The sequence below is a fragment of the Dermacentor variabilis genome, chromosome 6 (assembly GCF_050947875.1).
Source record: "Dermacentor variabilis isolate Ectoservices chromosome 6, ASM5094787v1, whole genome shotgun sequence".
NCBI lineage: Eukaryota > Metazoa > Arthropoda > Arachnida > Ixodida > Ixodidae > Dermacentor > Dermacentor variabilis.
The window spans coordinates 131772123-131799352 of NC_134573.1; the positions used below are offsets into that span (position 1 = coordinate 131772123).

Genomic DNA, 27230 nt, shown 5'->3' on the forward strand with positions numbered 1-27230 from the left:
AATACAATCGATACTAGGGAACTCGTGCCGAAGCGGGACTGTAGCATCTCCAACGTTACAGTACTGTACCAGTGTTCTTCAACTACGTTTGGGCTTTCACAAGGCAGGAACAGCGTGCCTGGCACACTCTACCAGGGAGCTTCGTTGCATCCATTCGTGAATAAAACTTGGAAGCAACAGGAGTGCAGTAATCGTAACCCACCGCTTTGGTTTATTATGTGCCTGATGTTCTGCGGCTGAGTATCATCTGGCGGGTTCGAATGCGGGCCGCTTTCCAATAGGGGCGCCATTAATATTTAAAAAAACAATTATTGGGCTTTACGTACCAAAATCACGATCTGATTATGAGGCACGCCGTAGTGAGGGACTCCGGAAATTTGGACCACCTGGGGTTCTTTAACGTGCACCTAAATTTAAGTACACGGGTGTTTACGCATTTCGCCCCCATCGAAATGCTGCCACCGTGGCTGGGATTCGATCCCCCGACCTCGTGCTTAGCAGCCCAACACCATAGCCACTAAGCAATAATAATAATAATAATAATAATAATAATAATAATAATAATAATAATAATAATAATAATAATAATAATAATAATAATAATAATAATAAACGTTTGTATACCTCGCTTTCGGTTGACCATAATGAACACTAGGTAGTCGAAATTATTCCCGTGTGCCCGTATACTACGAAGTCTCTCAGAGCCACTGATTTGCTTTCGGACGCAAAAACTTATTTTCAGTTCAACTCAATTCAGCAGTAGTCCTTGAAGTTGACCGCAATATTGCATGTATATATAGTAAATACAAGCGCTCATTTTATACTGATGTGCTCTCCATTTATGCAACACCGCAATGATATCTTGGAAGCGCTATCTTTGTATTTACGTGCATCTATGGAGTCCGGAATGTGGCTACAATTCAATTACAATTCCACTCTTCTTTATCGTTGCCCCTTCGGCGCGCTGAGCTCCTCCCTCATGTTATCAGCGGAATTGTCTGGACCGGAGCGGTGAATGATATAACTGAAATAGGAATCGAACGAAAGCAATCGTCGGTGAAAGGATCACTGAAAGACGCGTGGGGGAAACATGAACAACAAAATCACAGAAAGGGCGAACCCTAGAGGAGGAAAGCAAAGATGGAACATATATCAAGATGAGTGTACACGCATTCGCCGAAATTGAATTCTAGACACTCATCTCCACCCTTGCGTCCCCAGACAGCAACCACCGCCAGCATTCTGCAGCAGCAACAGCTTGAAGATTATTGAACGGTTCAAGGCAGTTAAATAATCCCATAGAGTAAACCACCAGAAAGGGGTCGCAGAAAGATGAATCTTCGGATTAACCAACAGTGTGCCAACAAGGGAAGCCTCAGCCAGGAGCCCCTCTCCATGCTGTAAGGCTTCCCGTATTAGCAAATTGTTGACTAGAAGTGAAGTTCGACATGCGTATATAATGCACTGACAGTTAGATGAGTGTACTTACATGCCGTGACACGCCTGACGCATGATCGTCTTTGTTTTAGCTTGCTCACATAGTTCTTTTAATTTTGTTTGTGAAGACTGCGGTATAAATGGCGAGACCATAGCCGGGTGGTACTAGACATCGTGAAAGCAAATGAAGTGTAGTAAAATTCCGAACGGAGCTAAAAGATTCAGACGATTACTTAGCGAATGCGCAATACAGCCCATATTCCACATTTCTTTCTCGCTTTCCGTGTGCACAGAGACTCGACGACTCAATGTGCCATTTTAAGATAAACAAATAAAGTGGCAGAAAGAGAGGCGACGAACTCGGCTTCCCGCAAATAAACCGAATCAGATAACGCACAGGGCACTCGCATCGACCGTGAAGCATCTCACCTTCTCCGATTTGACGCTTTCGCGTGTCCGCATGCGTGCGAAGGCTCCTCTTGCTCCCGGATCTCCCCGCAGGCATCTCGCGGGGCCTCGCGCGGTACAAGTCAAGAACTCGGCGTTCTCGGCGACCGCGGTCAGAGCGGTGCCTCCGTTTCATACATGGCGACGTCTTACTCGGTGGCCCCGTTGACGCCGTCGTCTCGTACGGCGAACCGCCGGTGCGCGGCCGGCGGCATCTCCGACTGAGCATCCTGTGGCGGCGGTATACGTGGTCCGCTCGGGCAATCGAAGAAAAAGACGACGACGCCCGCCCGTCCGCTGCAGCGTGGGAAGAGAGCGCTGGCCGCATACCAATGCTTTCTTCCCGCCGGGGGTGCCTCGGCAGCCTTGTGTTCATCGGCTCCGGAACCACAGCGCAATCCCTGCTTCGTTCCTCGTGTTTGTGTATGTGGCTTGTTCTTCCGCGGTCGTACGCCGCTTTGTTGTGTGCGTCCGTTCGCGGCGCAGTTAGGACACTCGCTGGACGCAAGTGATAACATTACAATGGGACAGAGAAGGAATAGTTGTGTTGGGACTGATTTTAGGCCCCCATGTACAGCCATGATATATTAGCCTTCGTCACTGACTGCCCCATCGACTACTTCATATCACTTCCTGGCGCTCTTTGGCCATCCCTGGCCATTGCACTATAAAACCCCTCGCAACCACCACCACCACCACCACAACCACCACCACCACCACCACCACCACCACCACCACCACCACCACCACCACCACCACCACCACCACCACCACCACCACCACCACCATCATCATCATCATCATCATAACAGTATGTGCAACCATAGCGCGGCAATCTATTTGCAGGTGCGCATTTTACCATTCGATATGTCACCGGCTCAAGGTACGCCATACACAAACATTAAGCTGTGCTAGTAAATTGTTCGAGATCAGTCCTACGGAAGTCCGCAAGGTGGAGAAAGATTCATGAAAGCGATATAGCTTCCAATTATCCCAAGCAAGCTCTAGGTGACTATTTGTAGCCGCCCCCTTTCGAAAGAGATACCATGAGAGGTCATCATCATCATCCTCATAAAAAAAGATTGTCATCCACCCAATAAGAAAAACATACGTATGGGTTTCCTTTGTAGCTTCGGCTGTTGTGGGGTGGACTACAAATTTTACTTTTCACCAGTAAATTACGTTTCCTGAATGCCGAAAATCCCGATGTTAGCGTGAGTGTAGGTTAGCTAGTAAGCCATGAAATCAGCAAAAACGATGGACGGGTGGGCGATGTCGCCTTGAAATTGCCGCACCAGCTTCCCTTAACGTCTTGAATATTGACACCGTCTCTCTGTCCAGGAATTGCTCATTTCCAAAGAAGCGATGTGGCCCCCATCGCTACCACGTTTCCAATCTTAAAAACAAACGAGGTGTTCCGTTCTACTCAGACTGATTATTTGCAAGATATGTCTATATGGGTTGAACTGCTATAGTTTACGAATGCAAGACAAGCGTCTATACGCTGCTCGTCCTTTGGGCCCCTGTATATGATGCCATCGATGCCTCAGAGTGCAAGACACGAGGACTTAGCTAAAAGTCCGCCCACACTGAGAATTATTTTTTTTTCTTTTCTTTGCACAGCCTGTAAAGGCTTACGAATTAACGAGAATGTACGCACCGTGTGGCATATCGCGTGCCTCCCTATATGCCCCACTAAGGTAACAAGGACGACTCTGTAGAAACTCCTTATAGGGCGTTGTGTAGAGCATGACTTCAAGCAGTCGCTTATCTCGTTGGCACCCGACGTTCATATACCCGCAAAGCAGCAGCAAACCATCGCCCGCAGCGGCTGATTTCCCCTTTCAAAGCCGAGGTTATTGGCAACTCCCGCGGGGCCAATGTCTTGCCTCTTTCTCCGGAGTCATGCCGACGCGCAGCGCCGCTGTTTAGCCGCCGCTTGTTTGGCCCTTGAGCCATGCGGCGGTGGCGGCGGCTGTTGCGGGAGCCCGGGAGACAATGCGCCCGATAAGGGTTCGCGTTCGCACGCACACGACCATCTGTCCATTAATTACACGCGACGCCGGCGTTGGAAGGGGGGTTTGGAGGGGGGGGGGGGTTAGACACACCACTGCCCCCTTCTTACACGAACCCCCCCTCATTCCCTTCTCAGCTCTCTGAACCTGTCCCCCGCCACCTCTACGTCACCCGCTACCATCACGCGGCCTTTCCACGCCGGTAGTTGACGCGATTCTCTGATCCCGTTCTCTGATACTGCCCACTCTCTCCTTCGCCGTAGCCCCCTGCTCCTAGTTATCCAATTGCTTTTTCTTTTCCTTTTTCTCACAGGATAGCCACAGCATTGTGCTTTTTTCTTTTCTGCGTTCGTTTCAATACCGTTTATTCTTTCTCGTCTCCTCCGCAGGGTTGTTTCAACGACGTCGCGCTGTGGCGTGCGCGGTAGTTCTTGTGTGCTGCCATTGAAACGAGCGTTGTTTCGTCGTTCCTACGGTCGTCGACTTCGGTTGTTCTATTCGTTTTAGTTTATTCTCTTGTGCGTGCGTCTCGCCACTGTGTGACCCGGGTATTGCTGCTGCGTACGTGCGTGTTCTCGCCGAATGTCCGGTTCCCGCTGTGCGCCGCTGCGAGGTGGCGCCAGGCAATCGTTTCGGCCTCAAATCTAGGGACGTCTCTTTTTTTTTTCTTTTGGGGAAGGGTCAGTCCCGACCGGAAGCACGAGTAGACGGCGAGAAACTTTCTGCCGTTTTTGCCTAAGCTGCTCTGTTGTCTTGACTGACGTGCCAGATATTATCTATAGTGTCTGCACTTTGCCTCCTTTGTTCTACGACCTTGCATTTTGTCAATAAACCTTCTATAGCGTGATTCATTTTGCATCCGAACCAAAAAAAAAAAAAAAAATTGGCTAACATGCTTTTTGAAGCCCTCGCGGAATCGGTGAAGGTGTACATAACTACCGCGCACTGTGCTGGCCAAATAAACGCATTGTTGGTGTGTTGTGGCCTAACACACCATGATTACACATTATCTGGGCGCAACTGTAGCTATAAAATCTTGAATCTTGAATCTTGAATTCACCACCTACAGCACTCAAACATCTCCAGGTTTGAAGTGGCGCCTAACACCGGCTGAAACATCGAGAACCAGTGGGCTTATACTAATCCATTCAGGAAAGCCCAGTAAGCTTCAACAAAGGCACTCTCTCACCAGAATTGGAATTGGCCTCCCTGGTGCAGTATTCGGCCACTACCTCCCTCATGATTCCTACAATTGACCCATGACCCTCAGTCCCCAGCAGCTGCGGAGCACCTGACCAAGGCGGCGGTCATACCTGCAACGCAACAGAGGGTGCTAAAAATCTCTCGACCCGGACAGGCCGCCAATGGAAACTGACACTTGCAACCTTTAATACCCGAACTCTTTCGAGTGAGGCTAACTTAGCAGGACTCTTTGAGGAACTATTAGGCATTGTTTGGGATATCATTGGCTTTAGTGTGGTTAGAAGAACTGGTGAGGCTTATACAGTGCTAACGGCCACGTCCTCTGCTATAGAGGACTCCCAGGTAGGAAGTTATGCGGGGTAGGATTCCTAATACATGAGGACATAGCGGGAAACATTGACGAATTCTGGAGCTATAATGAGAGGGTAGCTGAAGTCATAATCAAACATAATAAGAGGTGTAGATTAAAGGTGGTACAAGCCTACGCTTCAAGCTCAAGTCATGATGATCATGAAGTAGGCCAGTTTTATGAAGATGGGGAATTAGCCATGAGAAAAATTCAAACTCAGTATACTGTAGTAGTGGGTGACTTCAATGCACAAGGGGGGGGGGGGGGGAAGGGAGGCTGGTGAACAAGCAATAGGCAACCATGGCGTCGGTTCTAGAAAAACTAGAGGAGAGATGTTGGTAGAATTCCCAGAAAGGAATAAGCTGCGAATAACGAGCACCTTCTTCAGAAAGCGTAGCAACAAAAAGTGGACCTGGAAAAGCCCTAATGGTGAAACAAGGAATGAAATCGATTTCATACTTTCTGCTTATCTGAGCATAGTGCAGGATGTAGAAGTATTAGGAAGGGTAAAGTGCAGTGATCATAGGTTAGTGAGGTCTAGGATTCACCTGAATTTGAAGAGAAAAGGAGTAAAACTGGTGAAAAAGAAACAGGGCAACCTAGATGCAGTAAGGATGAAAGCGGGCCAATTCAGGCTGCTACTTGCAAACAAATATGCAGCCTTAGAACAGCGAGATGTAGGCGACATAGATGTATTGAATGAAATCGTAACTATAGGCTGGCTTCAGAAGCAGCAGTTGAAGTGGGAGGCAACGGACGAAGGGAACCACTAGGTAAGGTCTCTCAAGCAACGAAGGACCTAATAAAGAAAAGACAAAGAATGAAACAGTCTAACTCAAGAGATCAGATAGAACTCGCGGAATTGTCAAAACCGATCAACAAGAAGAAAATAAAGGATATTCGAAATTATAACGCCAAAAAGACTGAGGAAGCAGTAACAAATGGACGCAGCATGAAATCAGTGAAAAGAAAACTTGGTGTAGGACAAGCGAAGATGTATGCACTGAAAGATAAGCAGGGTAATATCACCAGAAATTTCTGAGATATAGTAAAAGCAGTGGAATAATTCTATACTGACCTGTAGAATAAACAGAGCAGCCAGGATACCTACATTGAAAGTAGTAATGAAAAGGTCATAGGGGCTCCTTCTATAACTTCCAATGAAGTTAGAATGGCCTTAGAAGACATGAAACGACGAAAGACGACAAGAGAAGATGGAAAGAAACTCGATTTAATCAAAGATGGAGGAGACAGCATACTTGAAAAGCTTGCGGCCCTTTATACGAGATGTCTCACGACTTCAAGGGTCCGAGAAAACTGGAAGAATGCCAACGTTATACTAATCCACAAAAAGCGAGACGTTAAAGAATAGACTAGAGTACTCCTGTAATGTCATAGAAAGCAGTATTCGCTGATGTTTTCTTCTTTTTTGTTGTTGTTACGTATTCCTTTCCTCTGATTCTAATAGCTTATCCCTCCCGCCGAGTTTCTGATCTCGGTGACAGTGAAGGCATGACATCGTGCGAGGCAGTTACACAGGGGAAAAAATTATTTTATCCCGCTTTCAGAGGAACTGGTCATAAGACGAATGTGAAACGTGTATGCTCCGAAGCAGGGACAGCTTTGTTACAGATTCACAGATAACAAGGCCATTAATGTGCACAGCTGTTTATTAACGGCAGTTTCGCACGAAGCGATGACGGCGATAGCAAGCACGCAAGGCCTTTGTTGCTGCGGAGCGTAAACACAACCCCGGATGCTACAAGGTGTCATTTTACAGGTATATGCGACGCGATGGTGAGTGCAACAGAGAGGTTACAGTTGTCGATGACCTAGTATGGGGGAAAAAAAACGCCAGGAACGTGACAGGAGCGCCGTTAGCCGTAGAAGCCGACTAAGTGAGACCACAAGAAAATTCCAAGAGCTACCATCTTTGCTTCCCTACATACTGGGGACCATGCTGTCTAGGAATATATACGTCAGTATACATACGTTATCAAGAGCAGAATTCCATTAACAAAACAAATATTTCTAAACTTTTCATGCGTACTTTCCTAACTAGTTGGTAGGCAGAAAAGGGCAAAATATCCCCATCTTGCGGATTCGCACATTGACTGTGTGACGTACGTACATGGGGCAGAGTTTCGGTGGAGCTCGGCATAATACACACTCGTGTTGAAAAAAATATGGGAAATAAAAGTAATCGTTAGAAAATACGACCCCCCCTCCCTTCCTTGATTGAGGTTTTGGCTATACAGAATTGTCCGTAATAACATGTGGCAGCCAATCGCCACATTCGATAAACTTTTAGCGAAGGTGGCAAACAAAAAGCTTTGCGAATTTGACCCCTTCTTGATTCGCATGAAGCAGCAACTGTTCTTTTTCTTGTGACTGCTTCCAAATGCTTCCAAACGAACTTGCTGAGATTTTTTTTTTATAAAGCACATAGCTCAAATAACTAGGCAGAAACCTAACCTAATCGTATCTCGACGATGACGATGACGACCTAAGAAGCCATTGCACGCTGCGCAAGCCGCGCAACTATAATTGCGATCATGCGCTGACCCCAAAGCAAATTTAAATCTTGAAAACGGCGTCCATCAGGGTCCGTACTCACCAAAACGTTCTTACGCTAAAGCAGTTCTGAAATGCCGGTGGTAGCCACTCGTGGTAACATATGCCCTATTAGCGAATGTTACCGGACAATGACAAACAACATCAACTTACGAACGAAAACCATCGGGAATTCATCCACAAGTTTTGTCTGTTGTAAAAAGATTATGTGGGTGCGTGGGAAGTGCCTTGGAACTATAAAAGGCGTGTCACGTTGAGACACGTACGGTCGACCACAATTGTATACGGACCACGGGACCTGAGAAAAGACTGTGTATCTTTGCAACCTCGATACACAGCCCGGTATTCGCATTTCGAGCCTATGGTATAGCATAAGCGAACAACATTGGGATTGAGCAATATTTGAACTGCGCGAAGACGGGCCATGAACAAAAACACAAAGGCACGCGCAAAGCGCAGAACCGTCTTTTTCGCGCAGTTTAAAATTTCGCTGAATCTAAGAACCGACTAGCCCAACAACATGCCTTGCTTCACAACATTGGGATGTACGATTTTACAGGCTATTGTTACAGGCTGCTCGGAAATTCAATGTTTCTTGAGATCACGTGGTCCGTAACCTTTTGAGGACGTCTGTCCGTTGCAAAATGGTGACGAGGCGACACAGATGATTTACATTCAGTTTAATTGTATGCTTCCATCGCGATCAGTTTTCTTACCGCTTAACCGGTTGAAGTCGCATTACTGAAATTAGACAATCATCTCCATTTTATTTATTTCTGACGAGGTTGCAATTAGGAAGGAAAGCGGGATCCACTTACATGATTTAATTAGAGTCTACGTCTGTTTACCGCGTCCTGTGGTGATTTTTTTTTTCATATCCCTGCTGCTAATAAAACATTTGGAGGGCGCTTAAGATTCGCCTGGAACGCGATAGCATGCAAAGAGCCCTGACTGCTTCTCACGCTGTAGTTTATGTAACTGCAGCTTATGTAACCGTAATGTTTACCGGGAAACACTGTCGGCTAACGCTACGCACGAAGGCGAGCGGCCGAGCTTTCTGGTAGAAACGCGGCCTCTTGAGGCGAGCGCCATCTGGATGTTGTTGTTGCAAGGAAGCGGGTGCAGCGCACCGCTCGATTGATGGTAGAAACGCTGTAAAAGGGGTTTACGTTTGAGTTTACACGTAACAGAATTATGTTTTCTGGTATATTCACATTACAATCAGGCGCTATCATGCCTTAGGTTGCGTTTAGGTTGTTCTTTGCGGTTTTTCTGACGCATTGCGGTTTCTTTGCTTTGCGGTTTTCTTCGAAGAATTCAATTAGTTCAGTGATGCCTCTGCGTCACGTGGTTAGGAATCATCTGCGTGATTGTGGTTAGGAATTATTTTACGCTAAGCGACGAACGACGCAAGACGCCAGCGCCGGATTTTCTGTCACACGGGGCCCTTGACGCTCTCGCGTTAAAATATTTTTTTTGTAAACTTGTACAATAGCTTGCACAGCGTAAGTCCTACACACTTTCTTGCGTTTACGTCCTTCGTCCTCTTTAGAGACTGCAAAGTGGGCCTGGCAGAATACGAGTCATACAGCTCATGTCTTTATTTTGTTTCTCAAAAGACGAGGCTTGATTCCAAACTTGTCGCCTCATGACGTCTCTTCACGCAGTAGATGAAGTGATACTATAGAATATGTCACACACATCCTCGGAGCTGTGTATCTTTTGCTTATCGCGTCGAAAAGACTAGCGGCTGTTACCCGCTACTGTTACCACAGCTAATTTAGAAAGACTGGCCAATTAACAGGAAACGACCAGGCGGCTGGTAAATGAACGCGGTGACGCGATTCAGGAAGGTCTGAAGCACAACAAGCGTAATTAACAATGGACAAGTTGAAGAGAAAGATCGAAAAAGAAACAAAGGAACTCGCCATCAACGCCAACAGCGTGAAGAGGTGCTTAAAAAACTTATTGAACAGGCAAATAATGCATCATTGTTATGTGCGAAACTACAGTACATCCCGCCGTTATTTTGATCAACGTCACTCTTCTTGCGCACTTGCTGTAAAACATTTATGTCGAATGGTTTCCAAGCAGTTAAAACAGCTTGTGGTTTTAAATGCGCAAGCATTTCTATTTTCTAAGCTTTTTCATTTGTCTACGCATGTTTTCTCTTGAGCTGAGCATGTACGTATATATTTTAAGGCCACAAAGAGAGAGAAGATAAAATAACGAGGGAAAGCAGTGATGTTAACGAAAAAATATGTCGACTTGGCTAGCCTGAGCTGGGGGAAGAGAAAATAGGAAAGGAGGAAGTGCAGGAAGAGAGAGAGAGAGAGAGGAATGCGGTGAATGTGTGCACGTGTGTGAACAGCGCTAAAGAAAATTATCACGGCCTCTATGCCTTGGCACTGGAGTAAAAATCTAGAAGTAAACAAAACAGACGCCCCTTAAGAAATATCTTGCCAGCGTAGAAAAAATAAGCGTTACGTTTTGCGTTGCATTCCTCTCGTTTATGGACGCCCGTCGTGCACATGGTTGCTTAATGACTCTGGCATTGCGCTGCGCGAGGTCGCGGGATCAAAGGCCGGCCGCATTTCGATGGGGGAGAAATGCAAAAAACGCCCGTGCGTCGTGCATTTGGTGCACGTTAAAGAACTCCGGGTGGTCGGAACTAATCCGCAGTCGCCTACTGCGGCGTGCCTAATAATGAGAGTGGTTCTGGCACGAAAAAAACCACAGAATTTAGTTTACGTAATTGAAACTTAACATATGTGCAAAAATTGTTCTTAAATTAAGCATCTGACAATTTGTCGATTTTCTGTTTTTTAAACATGTTCATTTAGTTTCAATCCCGCATCACGTCGCGTAGCAACTCGCGCATAAAGAAAGAAAAAGAAACTGCGTTACGTGTATGGTCTACATCGCACTACCACCTTTTGCTGTTGTTTTGCTAGGATATTGCCGCCGGACACTTCGAGCAAAAGTGAAGGTGCTTCATTAATTTAAAAACCCGGCTAAAACCATGTCTTCCGTCCCTCTGTTTTAATCTAGCAGTAAGTGAACTTAGTGTATAGACAAGACCTTGCGCGAATTCTGCTAGCAGAGTTTTATGCTCACCAGGCTTTTTAAATCCTCATCAGGTTGTGGCTTGTGGTTTAAGTGTCGTAGTAGTGCGGCTGCCAAATTTCAGGTGCTGAAAATAGGAAGCCTTGCACTTTTCAGAGCGTATCTAACTTCAGTAAAATCTCGAAGTGGTTACTTAAGCTCAGATAGGTTCTTCGTCCATTGTGCTAATGTATTTTAGTATTGAGAAGAGAAGAGGAAACTGGGAAGCGGGATTGGAATGAAGTGGTCGCAGCGAGCAACCGTGACCGATGGATGGACGTGTAGTCGCTTCGTTCAATACACTCAGTAATGATAAAGAAGACGACGCTGTAACAGGCAAATCTTTACTTACCAAATCACAAAAAAACAGCTTCTTTGCTTAATCCAATCAACAGTTTCAGTCTGCAGTGCGACAACAGCATTCTGGTCATTCCAACACTCTTATCACAGAATTAACTTATACCAGCGCCATCCTTTGCCACCATTGCTATTCGCATGCTACCGGAGATATTCCAAGTTCGGGGAACAGCGTTCACTCAGTCCAGTCATTGCGGTGTACAAGGAAAAATGGATGCGTTGCTTTTCACTATAAATTGTCTCGCCTTCGAGTCGTAATTCCACGCAGGAGCCCGAAAATAGAGGAGCACAGTGGACTAAATGAGGCTGGTGAACTGTCACACGGCAAACGTTAATTTCCCGTCTGGTAACATGGGTACACTTGGAACTTTCCTCACATCGTTGGTGATTCCACTGCAGCGAAGGGTTTGGACATTTGGGTAGTCGACTTCTGAAAGAATTCCAGGCTTGATACGGAGATCCACAGAAAACAGCGCACAATCACTCGTGTGGCATCCCGGTTGGCGTAAAAGCGTAGATCTCTGCGCTCGCGTTGTCGTGAAGCGTTCGCTTTTGCTCTGCGACACACGTCAGGAGCAGTAGCGGGTCCGTGGAACAACTTAGGGCCGAAAACGTCTCGCACAGCATTGTCGTCGGGTCACCAAAGGTGTGAAAGAGCACGTAGCCAACTTGCAGAAAGAAGCACTCGGGAAACTTCGACACGTAGCATGCACCACTGAACATCATCGTCGTTTCATCGTCGTTTCACCGTCGTTTTATCGTCGTTTCATCGTCGTACGGCGATATAGACCGAGCAGAGGAAGCCTATGTGGCCTCGCCGTCAACTCGTAAGCCTAACGCGTGTCGCTCGTACGCGTTCGCGACGCAGCCGCTCTCGCAGGGACACCCACGAGAACGACGCGGCGCGCTCCGTCTCGCCGGGCGCGCCTCGTCCGAGTGAAACGGCGTGTTTGTCCGCATCGTTTCGTGCTCAGCGCATGCAGAGACGTTTAATAAGCACCGCTGCCCGTTGAATTCATGAATGGACTTTGCATAATAGATTCCGCCGCCGCCGGTGCGCGGAGGCATGCGGGCTGAATCGAAAAGCGGCCCGGCAGCTGCTGCCCTTGCTTTCCTTATCTCGCGGAGCCCGCGTGCATATTTTTTTGCGCGCTTCCCGCATACAACGCCGCGCTGCCGCGGCAAGTTCCGTCATTCCTATCGCGCGCCTCGATCGGCCCTAATTCATAAACCGTGTAGTGTGTGCGTGTGTCTGTGGAGGCTCGCATACAGAGTATAGCCTCGTAAGGCGTCTATACGTGGCGCTTTGTTTACGGGGCTGACTACATTCTGCGCCGATGCCAAGCAATTAAGCTGTTTCGTGTAACACTGGATGTTCGTTGTCGTGTCGTCTGTACTGCAGTTGTACGCGCGACTTTACTTATTATGGTCCTTGGGGCGAGTGCTTGGTGTGGCTGATGCCAGATATGAGGAGCTATTATTCCTCGCGCATCCCACCGCCATGAGTCATGCCGATGGAGAAAGAGAAGCAGACGATTTTCTCGGCGCGTCATGAGCTCCAACGCTTGCGGTTGTTGCTCAGGGCGTAGGTCAAGGAAGAGGACGGCCCGATGTTCAAGGAAACCGGAAACGGCTGTTTCTCGGAGTAGCTCTGCACAGCAACACCGTTTCCTGTCGCGAACTCACGCAAAGAACTCTGCTTTACACCCGCAGCTGCGTTTCTGATTGCACTTTGCGAAGGACTGAGGGATATTGCGCAATATCTGTGCTTCGAACTTTCATCCTTCCCCTTTATTTCTTTTACGTACATCTTCGCTGCCTGCCTCTACGTCATCGACAGTATAAGCAAAGGACTCGGGTAATTATTACTTCTGCAAGTGTCCTTATGTATTGCTTATATAGTCACGGTACACTTTCAAGCACGCGCATGAGGACGCAGCGAAAGCAAACGATGAAGGCGCGCCTCACTTCGGGTGTGGGTTTTCGCCGTATCGCCAGTTGTACATAGGAGGCTACTGTAACTACGCATTTCTCCTCCCGCCTTCATTGTTACAATATGACCAGTTACTGTGCATTCTAAAACTTCCGCTGAGACTAACAATCGTTGCCGGTCCGGAACCAGGTCATTCCTTGCTGCTTCCGTTGACACGTATTACATTTTATTCAATAGCTTTGACGCAAGAACAAAGAAAATGTCCTAGCGATGGCCATTTCATTTTATTTAGTGCAGCTTAAGGGCTCCAAGGCAAGGACAAGGAATGCAGTACGCGACCGCACTGCATAAAAAACATTAAACGTCTGGTTGTAGTTGCAAATGAAGAGAGTGGATGGCGAAGGTCGCCCAGGAGCTCTAACGCGCATGCAAGGAAACTCAGCTGAGGAACCAAGAAACTGACGGAGCACAAGGGAGAGCGTTACGAGGGAGGGCGAAGGGAGGTCATCAGAGTAGCAGCGGGCCGCCGTAACAATAGTCCGTCGGCAAATGCGAATGGCTGTGAGACAAGGGGCTGCGAAAGAGACACAGTGTGTTCTGAAAGAGAGAGAGAGAGAGAGAGACACGGGCCAGTGGCGAATAACCGTCGACAGGAAACGCGCCGCGGACGAATGACGCAGCTCTCGACGATGCCGCCGGTCAACGTCCCAGTCGCCGAGCGACTGTTTGGACAGCCCCATTGGAGCTCAGCGAACCGCGACCGACGCGCGCGAGATGAAATTTTTCGTTTCCCAGTGGGCGCGCGCGAACTCTCTCTAGCTTTGCGATGCGCCCCTGTCGGTATACGGGGGGCCGCCCTCCCTTAATGGACAGCAGGCGGCGCTTGGCGACTTCTCGTCCAAACATTCGTGCAGCGCGTTTCTTTATTCGTCGCTGAGTTTCCGCTGCACTCGGCTGCACTGCTTTCCGTGCGCGACTCACAGCAACAGAACTTAAAAGCGAAAGGTGGTCCGCTCCAGCGAGACATGTCCACGTTGCGTGCACAAGAGCTGCGTCGCGCTGTAGCTGCGCTGCTGTAATGTACTGCGCGCTCAGTCGACGGGCTCCGCGGAGAACGAGAGGGAGGGGGCAAAGCACGTGAACGCACGCGAGAGCTTGCGTACAGACAATGGCCGGACTTGGAGCGAGAGGGAAGGCTCATTTGTTACTCCGGGGGTGATTAAGAGACGTCACCAGCAGCTCCAGTCGGCGTTCGAAGAAAGTGAAGGGCACTCATTCAGGCGTGGGACTTGTAGAGTGTGTAGCGCGAGTGGGAAATGCGATCCTTCGAAACAATGGCCGCCGTCGGACACTGTGTCCTCGGGAAGCCCTGAAGCCTCGCGACCGAGGAAAGCACGTGACTCTAAATAGAACGCCTGAAGCATGGTTTGTTGGCTGTACAGACCATATATGAGCATCGCCGACTGTATAAAGTGAGAATAATTGATTTCAGCGACAGCCATTTTCCTATTCCGGGCCCCTGTTCATGAAAGCGTTCTTACGGTATAACTTTTCTTTATAGAAGAAGCCAGCCAACCATGACGCTGTACATATTATCAGCGGAGGCGGCCGGCCAATGGTAAAGCGTATTTACTAACGAGCAAAAAGCTTTGCGAATTCACTTGCACTTTACTACGATCACAGCGATATAGTTCGGCAAAACCATTAGCACACATGACTTCGTTTGCTTTGAGCATCTCAGCTGTTGAGTAGCACCTCCAAATAAGGCAATCTTCATCAAATCTTTTTTTTTTTTTATCTAACATCGTGCTCATGACTTACATATTCCGGCGAAAGCAGCGACGTCGTGGTGGCGTGGGAGCCAATGAGGAAAGGCGGAAAGATAGATACTACGAAAGAAATTTCAAATGCGAAGCATTCGTTTGCCTAGTCGGAGCCGAGTTCAGAGCAAGGTGACGCCCAAGGACGCTGTGATTTTGTCTCCTAAGAACGTGGGCCGATCCCTATGCTAGATGCCGATTTGGGTGCTTTATGACATCGACCATATATGCTCACCAGAAAGGTCAATCTAGCCACTTGCAAGTATACGTCTCGTAGTTCGGTACGTATAGGCTGCTACCATCTATGCCGGGTAGCATAAATGCGGCTGAAGAAGCACGAAAGAAAAGAAAATGGCACCCAAAACTGATAAGTTTGCCCACATATTTGAGTTATCTGTACCTTTCGTAAAACTTTCGCATGATGTAGATAATCAAGGATAGTTTTTGCCTTAATTATTTTTTTGTACAGTCACTGTCATCGCACGTAAGAACTTGTGCTTATGCACAAGGAGCAGCAGCGTGAGAAAAGCTTCCCTGCCATGACTGTGGTGATAGGGATCATGCTCTACATTCTGCCTGGCTCTGCTGTATCGCGAATGATGTCATGTGAGCGGTTGTGGGACCTTATACAATCCCATTCTTATTTACTTACGATACAGTCTGTGCAGCCATGATATGAAACTGAGAGAGGGTGCTGGAAAGATAGGTGGCACTAAAATATGGTTTTGGCGTTACTATTGATCATAGAATGACCGTCTGCCGTGGCTGCGCCAAAATCTTTGTATAGCTGGGCCTCCCGAACTAGCGGTGCACTTGTTTAGGGAGCTACTAGATCCCAGCAGGTGATTCAGTTTTCATATTTTTTTTTGAGCCACATACTTGCATTGAGAAAATGTACTTTGTTTGCTCGAAATGTAAAATAACTGAAAGAATAAAGAAAGAAGGGGCAGACAACAATATGCGTTCTCGTATCGTTACTTATTCTTCACTATGCCACACTCTACCATAAATAGCTTCCTTAAAAGCTTCATGCTCCAGACCAACTGACCTTCGACGCAGACGTTTAACCTTTGTATCTTATGGCGCAAATAATTACTAATTGTCATATATTCAGGTCATTATGGTTCTAGCAACAAAACCGTCGCTAACTAAAGTTGCAAATAATGTAACAATGTAGCGTCTACTTTTTTTTTTTGCTTTGTTTTGAGGGACTATCCAGGACGTTCTTTTTCACATGAGTAAACGGATCTTCGTGAATTTTTATGTCTGCATAATTCCTGAATGGACATGCTAATTTTAGCTTCGTGTATTCGTTTTTTTTAAAGCTTTATCCGAATATTGTTGTTTTCAATTACGCCATAAAGAATGGCAGATAATTGCATGCGCTTTATGGAATTGTGGTGGGTTGCTGCTGTTGATTGCCGTTTACTCTCTCTCTCTCTCTCTCTCTCTCTCTCTCTCTCTCTCTATATATATATATATATATATATATATATATATATATATATATATATATATATATGAGCCCGCTTGCCGTGTGACATCCAAATGCGCAATTTCTATTGCCCGTGAGCTTTTTTCACGATTGTCGCACTTTGACAAGGTTGTGCTTTCCCCGAAGATAATAACAGGTAGAGAAAAGGCATCAATGACTGGCTGAGCTGAAAAAAAAAAGAAAACCGCTGCTTATGTGGCCAAAGAATAGACGGAACGCGTATATTTCTTTCTTTCTTTCCTCAACGGTCAAGAAAAAGAAAACTGCATAATTACTGCTGAAGGCTATATGTTCCCCATAAGCGTCCCTGTTCATTCAGATAACTTTATTCAGTGCCCTGCGATTTGGTGGGGTCCCTGTTGCACACAAAGAAATGGCATAATGCACTTTATTTAGCGAAAAACAATGCTTTCTCCTTCCTTACCGAAAACAAGAAAGAAAGGTATATGAAGTGTATGTGAAAGTATATATGAAGCGATGGTGTGTTGCGCAGATTATAATGCCATAATTTCATGTCAGAGGACATCCTGCCTTGCCCAAAACCACGGCATAATTCTCATCTAAGCCGTTTGCATTATCTATATGCGTTCGAATACGGATAATGTCGATGGGTAATTTGGATATGTATAATTTAAAAGTGACAATTTTTCCTTGGGATTTGAATTTATAGGGTACTGAACAATCCTTCTGCGACGGGCAAATAAAGTGAACGTCGTGTTTCATGGCTTGCGGAGAGTGCAGTAGTGGAAAAATGTGCGTCGATTTCATTTCTATAAGCGTTCCCTTTTTTTTCTCAGTCATTCGGTTATCTTCCAGCATTTCGATTATTGTGAGTTCAGTGACAATATTCGGAGCGGTTCCTGAAACTTTACGGTTTTGATGCTTCTTGCATTACTATCTCAATTCTCCTATATAGTTTAGAAAGGAAGCGTGCAGCAGCAGTAGTTCCCAGCATCCGTACAGTGCCAAGCATCCGTTCAACTACCTAAATGGCCAGCTCCACAATACTGTTGGGCCTGTGCAATCATCCTAATTGAACCCGTCTTCGCCCTGTCAAACTTCAGAACTGGCTTAAACAAAAAGAAACATAAACAGTAAAAAAATTACGAAAGAAAAAGAAAGCAATGCCAACGACAACACTCCGATATTGTCGGTCTCTCCCGGGGCGAAGAAGTGGGGGTGGGAGGGGGAGGGGGGGCAGAATTGCACGTTCGAGGGGTTGGAATCCCCGCGGGTCTGTTTCCCTTCAACGGCAATCCCTTGTCTCCCCGTAACCTCCCCACTTGCTTTCACTGAGTTGAAACGAAGACGAGAATTTGTTGCTGATGTAAAAAGCGTTAAAATTTTTAGCGCGCTGCACACCCAAGTGATATGGCGAGCCATCGAATGCGCCTCGCTGCGTGGAGTGCACGAAAATGAAAAGCCTCGAACGTGCGCTGGTGTGGGAGTCGCTGCAAGGCGAAAGACGTGCCTGACGTACACCCTGACTATATGTGGCTCCTGCCCGTCCTCGCGTGGCCGGGCAACCTCGCGGCCGGGCGTCAAAGGAAAGCGAGTGTCGCTCGTATATAGTGAGTATATACCGCCGCTCGCGTCCCCCGTTCGCAGTCCCCGGGACAACGTAAAACATTTTAAAGCCCCGAGGGGGTCAGGCGTTCCCGATCAACCGCGATTTCTCGTTCGTCAATGAAGCCGCCAGCAATAAAATCCGCGCGCACGATCTGTGCGTCTCTGCGCTGCATCTCGCAGAGCCAGTTCCGAATCTCTGCCTATGTTTTCTACTGATTCCTGTTTATGATTGACCGATAAGAACAAGGCGTTTGTATCGATCGGGTCACATCTGCTTCTTCTTACTTGTTATTTTTGAGTTCAAGAAATTACACCTTGCGTCGAATAATTTCATCCGAGCCACACTTACGGTATGATATGGGGAAATGAATGAATGAATGAATGAATGAATGAATGAATGAATGAATGAATGAATTTGTGGATGGACGGAATGGATGGATAGGTGTGATGTGAATGAGGTTTCAACGTAGTTTGTAGAGATCAATCTTTCACTTCATATCCGAGACCTTAACAGCCTACAAACTGCGTCTATGCACTTGCAACATCCATTGTATCTTGTATTCAGTTTTATCAGCCATCACACCGAACGACTGATTCAGGCAATAATGGTGGCGTTGTGGGATTCGAACCAGAGAGAAAGAAAAAAACAAAACGTGAGAAGGATCGGAAATGAAATGATTCGTACGGCGAAAAAATGGCACCTGACGCCACAAATACCCAACCCAGGTGCAGCACCAGGTGCCACAGTACCGAAAAAATTTCTTGGTACAACAGCTTGCACTGGAAACGCCACCGACTGACTCGATGGTATCCTATATCACTTTGGCTGGCGAGCTGCATGTGAGAGGTGACTCCACTGTCCACTCAGCTGTGCTATCTGCAAGCAGGAAAGCCGGCCAGCGGAGATGCCGCTGCACTCCGAAAAAGGACACAGACCCTCGTCCTCGCGTGGCAACAGTATCACGCTTACGCAACACGACGCGCGCTCGTTCGGATCGCGAGCGTCAAGGAAGGCCACGCGGGCGACGATCATTACGGGGCCCACAGATTTGCGAACTCTTCTACGCAAACAGAGCCGACCCGTACCCCGCTTTCTACGCTGTACGTGCTCCGACGCACTGAGCACACTCACACACAGACAAACACAATCACGTATACCAACGTGAGCACGTACCCTCACAGACACGCGCGCGCACCACACACGCCAGGGACACACCGCTGGCGCGTGCTCACTGGCGCCCGATGCCTGCGCCGTAGGCCCGGCTCCCCCGTTAAAGCCGCAGTGCAAATCCGAAGCGCAAACAAGAGATAGGAGACAAGCGCTGCTTCTCCTGGATTTGTCTATCTAATCAAGGACGTGCCTAGGCAGGACCACTGCGCTCCCTATAGGCCCTATAGGTATACATGCCATACGTTTCCTGGCACCCTCCGGGTCTCCCTCGACGGGACGCGTGGACGTAACCCGTCTTTAAGCCCTGGCCGTTAGGCGCTTCTGCCCTTCTTCGTAGTCCAGATACTACGATGGCTGTATATAGAGAAGTGGGGAAACTTCAGACTTTAAGTGCGTTAGAACGCAGCGTGCTTGCGCGGGCTTGAAAGGTCTCTTCATTCAAACTCGCGTGGGTGTGAAACGGGAGAATGCATGCGACCAGGACTTCTTTCCATGCGTTTGCGTATAGCGTACGCAGCCATCCAGTTTCCGGTAGTTGCCTTCCTAGACAGGGAGCAGCGTCAGCGGAGGAAGTATAAGGAATGCGTCGGGGGCGATGGCGAGGCTTTCTATAATGCACGATAAATACGGCTAGGTATTTATTGGCGTGCGGGGACCGGGACCCGTGTGTGCGGTGTGTGCGCGTTTCTCTTCTTCCCTTCGTTGTTTACGCCGTGTTGTGGACGCGCAGGAAGAGGCCGTCTTTGGGGGGGGGGGGGGGGGCGCACTTGTTTGGCTGCACTGGCAATAGAGAAGAGGATATCTTGGCTACTCACACCGAACTCGCCTCGCTGTGTACGCCGAGGATGCGACCGGGTGGCGGGCTGCCATCGCGAACAGGCCGGCAGCCGAGGCAGCGTGTCCGGCGCTTCCTTCTTTCGCAATCCCCGGGTGGGTGGCGGACTTTTACGGCTTCGGAGAGGTGGAGACGGCGGGCGTTAATCGGATTTCTCTGATCGTCAATCAAGCGGTTCAAACGCTCCCTTGTTTCCGCGGCCTGGCCCTGGGCTGGTGTGGTCTGCTGTCCTTCTGTCTCTTTTCTTTCTTGTTTCCATTCTTTGTTGCTGCGCGCAGAGGGCGGTCTCTTCCAACTCTTTCGTTTGCTTACAGCCCTTGCTTTCGAATTTGAATTCCCGTGCATGCAGATAACGTGCATGCGTCTGATAAGGCGATGGCTTTAAGTTCTCGGTTTTCAAGTTGGTAAGTTGGTTAACAAACAAGGCACTGTATGTATACGTCACGCGTTGCGTGCGGGTTTTTATATAATGGGCTCCTCGCGACGAGACGTTTCCGAGCACGTATATTATGGATTTCAAAACTTCACGGCCGAAGCCTGTCGGCAGAAATTAATCACGCAGGCAGGTCCGCGACCTTTTGTGGATTTCGAGGAATTAAACGCATTCCACGTTTCTTCAATAAGTCGTTTTGAGTGGCACGGCAACCTAATGTCACGCTAGAAAAGTTTGTTTTTCGCCGCGTGAGAGTTCGTTTATTCACACTGTTCAGCTCACAGCATAATGATCACCTTCAATTCAGCATCACCAAAGCATGCACCTTGGTAGAATAGTAAACGGCCGGACAGGTACAGCGCCTCTTTTTTGTTGCTTTTTCTTTAAAGCGCACATTGTGCCTCGCTTGTACGCTGTTTTCAGACAATGTTGCTCTGCATCGTATAGCAATACCGTTTTTAAGAGAAAATAAACGGCAGTGTATCTGTGCAACGGGGTAACAAAGCGCGTTCGGAAGTTCGAAGTACAATCTAAATTAATATTGATAGACACATTCTGCCAGCGAGCCTCAGTCAGGACAGCAAGTTTGCTAGCGATAACACTGTAGGCATCGGGCAGGTAGATTATATGAATACATGTGCTAAATATTCTTAGCATGGATATTCTCGGCGTGAACGGGTTTTAGGGGCCCTAGACTTTATGTTCAAACGACCGCACAGCGGATGACACCCTGCAGGTAAGATAAGATGTTGTGTACATATCAGTAAGTCTCAGTAGACTTATAATGGTGGGCAAGTTCTGCTTTGTATTTCAACGGTCAAATCATAACACAGCGCTAAAGCGTACAGCGCAAATTGTTTTGTGGCCTTTCGTATTAATATATAGTTCATATATAGCCCCGCTAGGGAGCCTGCTGGACGCGGAAGTCATCAATTTGCACTTTATATTCCTTTCAAAATTGATTTTCCCTCCATATTGTAGGACACAGCTATGAGCAGTGACACTGCAGCAAATGTGGGGCAAGAAATATCATAGAAACGTGGTGTCAATCCGGGGTTTGCGTAGTCCGATGTCGTCAGCTCGCGGGCTGTTGTCAAATGTTTAGAACTGTTACAATCTATAATGACATCTCAGCGAATTCGACTACAGCAGGACACTGATCTGTGACGCCCCTTCAAGTTACCCCTTCCATTAGTTTGGTGCAGCGTATTCTCGATGACCCGTACGTGGAGGGTATACTGGGCGCTCGTTGGTTCACCCGAAAATGTACCTTTAAACACTAATTGTTTTATCATGGCCAACATTAGTAAATGGCCTCATTGCCATGACTAACCATTGCTGATACTTCTTATTGGAGAAGCATTTTTTTCCCTTCCGATGTCGAAATACTGGGATAAAATGAATCAAAATTTGGTATAGTATGATATGACGTTTTAAGATGAGACTAATTATGCCAATACTTTTGCCGGCACCGCTTTCGTTTTGGAGACACTTTGGAGAGATATAAAAAATAGAAAAGATCAGGGGCCGTATTTCCGAAAAGATGTCGGTCGTAAGAGCTCACTACCATTGGCTGACCGGCTTCGCTAATACTATGTTTGTCATCAAGATTGGCTGGTTTTTGTTCCCTTGCGAACAATTCTAAAGTAATAATTTTTTTCGTGTGTGTGAATGAAGTACAGGGAAATGTGCATATTATAAAAGGTGTCGAACTTTTATATATAGCCCTGTTTCCAGTAATCTTTGTTTGAGAATGGTTAATCATGGATACTCAAGCCTCTTGATATGTTCTGCTCTTCACACAGGCACTTACGCCAGCCCCTGTAAAAGCTTTTAAGGATTCATTCGGTGACGCATTCAGCATGGATTCTTCCACTCGGTGAGTAGATATAAACCATATACCTAAACATTTTGCTAACCTTTTTATGCGTATTTAAAAAAGTGGCGTTGCCCTTGCGCTTAATATTATCTGACTGTAATAGTGACAACCATATATCTGTGACCTTCTATACTGGTTTTCCAATTCTACAATGGGCATCGCACGTGTGTTTCGTTAATCTCAATAACCCTCTTCTCTCTGTGCCATGCCCATTATAATACGAAACAATAATGCCATATTCGCGCGAAACTTGTCAGCTATATATATTATTCACATATTAGTTGAATGTGGGATTAATTCCCAATATACAAGTTAAGCAGCTGTTCGGACCTTGCGACAAGCTTCTGAGCTCCCAATGTACAAACTACGGCAGTTTGTCGCATAATGCACAGCATATGACCCAACCAATCAGAGCAATAAATAAATTTTCTTGATGCGCCAAATTACCAAGATGATTACGCTTCCGGAAATTTATTTCGATGGTACATGCAGTTAGTACGCAGGGAGAAAGTAATGCATAGTGTTTACAGTTAATTAATCACTACTATTACGCCAATACGAGGTCTATACTGCAGCATCGTCGAAAATCGTTCTCGATCCTTGCCGCAGTGTTATCGAACGCCAAAACATGTATTCAAAAGCTACACTCCTAATCCCGGCTTGGTTTTCATCACAAGGCTTCATGGGTGTAGGAATGGCTGTAGTCTCGTAATTTTCTCTCTCTTCGCAAAGCTACCTTCGACCATAGGTTCTCGTAGATTTTTTCTTTCTCAAATTACCCTTTTAACGTACTTCCTTTTGTAATCACCATTACATACTCACGGCAGCTCTCTCTTGCTGTACTGTACATCACTGAAAGACTCCCTCAAAGAAAGCTTTTGTACGTGGTCGTGTTGGAGCGTTTCAGAGTGGCCCTCACTTATCTGAAATAGCCCAACCGAGTGTCCCTTCGGGGCCGAAGCGTCCTGCGACCTCGGAAAAACGCCTTTGCCTGCTCTAACAGCATTCTGCTGTCAGCGGTCGCCCATACCTCCAATCAATTACACTCGCAATTGTAACGTCGTCTTCATTCTTTTATGTAGTAGTTTTGTTTTTTATATCGAACGAGTCCTTCAAGCAACGACGCCACGCGTCTGCCAGAAAGAGCCTTCAAGAGTCCCTGAATCATCGGGAATTCGCACACTCGAGTGTAGACCACTCGCTGCCGGGACGCCACACGGCGCTCTACTTGCGACGTCGCTCGACGGCAGTTCTCGGGCGCACCGAAAAGCTCGGCCACGTTCGCGTCACTTCCAAACGGGATTCCATCTACACCGGAAAGCACACTTCGCGCACCCGACAACGAAGCGCGCCGCGCCCCACGCTCGCCGGCGGTGTCAGGCGATCTATCGACGCCTTTCCTGCGCCGACGAGGAAAGTGCGTGCGCCATGGGCTCAGACGCCTCGGCGGCGACGGCTGTTGGGGCGCGTATGCAAATGAGGCGCCCCTTCCGCGGCGGGTTCTCAGCCTTCGCTTCTCGCGCAGCTCGAGAAGGAGCGGTGGCGGCGCCGGCGTGCACGGTACTGCTGCTGCTGCTGCTGCTGCTGCTGCTGCTGGCGCTGCTGCAAACGCCCGGGCGTGTTTCGAACTCACGCACGCTCGGACGAGTTTGCGGGATCTCTCCCCTTTTCCCCCTCCTCCCGCTTCTTCCGTTCCCTTCGCTTCCCAACTGACGGTTCTCGCCGCCCCGGGTTCGGGTAAACTCTCGCGTGGCGGCCCTTGCCTTCCCCCGTTGTGCCTTCCGCCTTTCTCCCTTTCCGCGCTCTCTTTCTGCCCGGGCCTCTCTGCGCCAGGAGACCTGGGAAGGGAGTCCTCCGGTTCTGTAGATCACGCCAAATGTGCCGGTATATAGCGCGGGCAAGATGGGATTTTAATGACCTAAGCCTGGCGCTTGACCCTCGTTAATTTGCAGTAGTTGTTTACCACATCATGCGCTATACTGGAACATCCGAAGCACCGCACTATATTTTTTTCCGTTACGTTATACCCCGCAACATATGTATAATTTGTGCGGGAAAAAAAGCGTGGCTATGTTCCGGCGTTTGTGCTATCATTTCACTTTGGCGAAACTATGTACTATACATAATCGAAGAAAAGAAAACTTCGCAACACGATAAGCCAATATTGCTAACGGTTCTGCTTGCATCACGCAGGCCTGGGGTCGTGCGTGCGCTCAGCACGCGCACGCACAGTGTTCAACTAATTGTTTTCGCGTCCTGCGAATACTCGGCGTACATCATTGTTACCGGAACGTGTCTTATTGCTTAATTTTCCTACTCTTCCACCCTCTATCTTCTTCATTTCCTGCTCTTTTTGTCTCCTATGTACAGTGGTGAGTAAAGTTATAGAAACTACGGCCATCAACAGAAATATAAAAATAAAAATTTAAATGCCTTGTGTGTCACAATGCCGCAACGTGGAATTGTTTCAAGACATTGCATTGGTCGAACACACGTATACGTAAGCTGTGCCACTTGATTTCAACCCCCGTTCTCGAGCTACGAGAAAGAAAAGAAATGGTCGCTGCACCATCAGCCTTCAAACTTTTGCTCACGGCTGTACATTGTTTTTTTCTTGGCGCTCTTTGGCCATACCTAGCCCTTGCGCCAATAAACACCATACATTCATTCATTCCTTTTTTCTCTGTCCGAAGCAGCCAGTTGTAGCTCCCATCCTGTAAGAATCTGCCAGCCAGCTTTTTCATATTGTCTTTCTCTGCTTGTTTTATGCTTGCAAGCCTAATTTTAAAAATTAATATATTTCTGGAACTCTTTGCATAACTGGGAGGTTGCCTAACTGTGGCCACAAAGAAATGTGGAGACCCCTGTTTGTTATATATACACAAGCACGTGTTGTAAAGCATGCTTCCGAAGCATACGTTATGGAGCACGAAAGCGTGTTCCTAAATATTAAACCAAGGTTCCCAAGCCGAGCGTATGGGCTCCGAAACATTGACTGCTAAAGAAGGTGCGATCGCATAACTCCTGGTAGTGTAGCAGTACATATTATTATAGCCTCATATAACTGGCGTGCTATGCAATTGCATAATATTATTCGTGTAAATACCTAAAAACACCACACACATGCTATATACAGAAAGAGAATCAGGCTAGCAGTTGTCTCCTGAAAGGAGCAGGAGCGAAGAAAGCAAAAGAAGACGACACATCACAACACGTTACATCACACACAAAGTTTCACGTATCGCACGCATGCGCACAGTATGCGTTTATTACGCTATGTATACGCGTTCACGTTGTCCATGGGTACTACACCGCATGTGCGCTGCCCCTATGTATTGCTGTGTACTTAGATGCATACAGCAACTGCGCACAGCAGTACGCGAGCGCCGTGCCTAGCGGTGAAGCACCGCGCAACTGCCACTCTACTCGCGTGCATCCGACCTCTGAAACCGCAAAACGTGCGCGCATCGAAACAACACCCCACGCGCTAGAACATAGGCTCGCCGACGCCCGTACACTTGAGCCCGTTCACGCACGCACAGAAGGACGAACGCGAGGCTCCATCGATTTCCCGCCGCTAGACCCAAAGCGCTTCCAACCGCGCCGAAGAAGAAAAAAAAAAAAACAGTAAAGAATAGCTGTCGCCATCTCGCCCTCGCGCCGGCTTCCCTTGTCGGCGCTACAAAAAATACAGAAAAAAAAATTCTTTTTTTTTTGCATTTCATCGCTCGCCGTCTTCTATTTGTTCTCTTTCCTATTTCCCTTTCGCTTGCGTTATGCGTTCTGTCTCACGCTTGCATCGTCCTTCTTTGCTATACTAACATATCGCTCAAAGCGTGCCCGCGTTCCGAGATGGCAGGCCTCAATTCTCTACAATAGTTTTTGCTTCAACGATGGTGCGGTTTTCGCACTGGAATCAGTGGTGCTAAGCGTACCACTATTTCGAAGGTTTTGGTTGGTTCATAGAGTTTCACACAATTACCGGAGGGAACTGTGGCGCTAGCGTGTACGGGAGCAGCAAGCAGGGTACGGTGGTTCAGCCAGCACGGGAATGATGGTTAGTACATGGACATTGAACTGTCATGCAGCTTCTTCGTTTGGTAGTGAACCTGCGGTGACCTCATGATGACCTTGTGATTAATGCTTGCTAACCTTGTAACACCGCTATATATCTACGCACCATCTTAGGCGGTTAATGTTCGTTACGTCAATGGGGTACATCACTTCAAACCAGGTAAGAGAAGTGACAACTGTCGTTGTAAAAAAAAAATAACAAACAAACAAACTGGCTAATGATATCTTAAGCAAAACTTTTGGTGTGCACGTACTGCATGGTTTACTACAGCTACCTAGGCAGAATATAGTTGGTGAAACAGCCTGATGCACTATAGTTTCTGAGCATACGTTGAAACAACTACAGAAACGCGACTCCCATGCACGGTATACAACAGTAGCGGACGGACAGCAATCAAGGCAACATAAACAGACGAGGACGTTTCTTTGAATGATGGCGCTGCCGTCACAGCGGCCGTATAACATGTGGAAGCATTGCCTTCATGCAAATTGCGCTTCGATCGCACCTCGATCAAATAGAGCACGAGCGGAGAG

At 47.4% G+C, this 27230-nt stretch overlaps 1 long non-coding RNA gene across 1 annotated transcript in view; it reads left to right on the forward strand.

Moving 5' to 3' along the window:
* LOC142584370 (uncharacterized) overlaps positions 1-27230 on the forward strand; it is a 477159-nt gene that overhangs the window by 402659 nt on the left and 47270 nt on the right. The window contains exon 4 of the long non-coding RNA XR_012828775.1: positions 22549-22622. This is a non-coding gene — a long non-coding RNA (uncharacterized LOC142584370). The remainder of the gene's footprint in view (positions 1-22548; positions 22623-27230) is intronic.